This window comes from Aplysia californica, unplaced genomic scaffold, assembly GCF_000002075.1.
Source record: "Aplysia californica isolate F4 #8 unplaced genomic scaffold, AplCal3.0 scaffold00411, whole genome shotgun sequence".
NCBI lineage: Eukaryota > Metazoa > Mollusca > Gastropoda > Aplysiida > Aplysiidae > Aplysia > Aplysia californica.
Window position 1 is genome coordinate 284,340 of NW_004797681.1, and position 1,150 is coordinate 285,489.

Consider the following 1,150-nt stretch of genomic DNA (forward strand, 5'->3'; position numbering starts at 1 on the left):
CATCATCATCATCATCATCATCATCATCATCATCATCATCATCATCATCATCACTGCCTTAATCTTGCCCTACAGCAGGGTATAGGCCACGAAAAAGCTTTCCACCTTTCCCTAATCTTAGCTAGGATCTTGATTCTTTTCCATGTCTTGCCACTTTTCATTTGTCGAACCCTAATAAGAATAGTGTCAGTATATGAGGCAGTGGTTCTTAGAGCTCTCAGTAAAGTTTAACTAGGTAATTATTATAGACCGTGACAGGGGCTATTATAACGCAGGTGTGTCTATAAAAACATCTAACAAATCACTGTGCCATCAGCAAATAAAGTATTATGCATAATAATATTTTTTTTAATATTTAACAAACCACCGTACCATTGACAATTTGAATATGTATATATAAAAACATTTACCAAATCAGAGTTCCGCTGGTAAACAATATATAAGCCTTCATAAAAAACATTTTATTAAGAAATCACGGGTCCACAGGCAAATACATAATCTATAATATGAAACCATTTAACAAATCCCCCCGGCACTGTAAAAAAAGAACCAAAAAATTATTAAGTGTATAGAAAACACTTGACAAAACTACTGTTGTATTATACAACCTGGGCTGGCCCTGACAGACAGAGTTGACCCGAAACCTGTAATATTATTATCTAAATGGTGTCAATCGAAGCGTAAAACGCGTTCAATTAAGTTTAATTAGACTACTTTTATACTACGCTACCCCGGAATTACAACGTTCTATCTGCTTATAGTACCTTGAGAAATATGACGTAAATTATTTTGAGTTTCACTATATTATTTCAAGCTTTTTCGAAAGCATAATTTCTTTGAATATCTTGATAACGACCACACAATAATCTTAGAACTTCGATAGAGAAGATAGACCATAATTTGATTTCTGACCTCATGATCTAAGTAACTCAAAACGGCCAAAAATTTCAGTTAGAACTTTGTCATTCTGAGGTTGCGAGTCTCTCAGGCTAAAGGAGTAATGTTGTGGGTTATGCAAATCCGTGGATCTATGAGGCAACGCTGAGACCTGGGTAAACACTGATAAAAGGGCTTAACAAACAATTGTTGAACTGTTGAACTCTCTCTCTCTCTTTCTCTCTCTCTCTCTCTCTCTCTCTCTCTCTCTCTC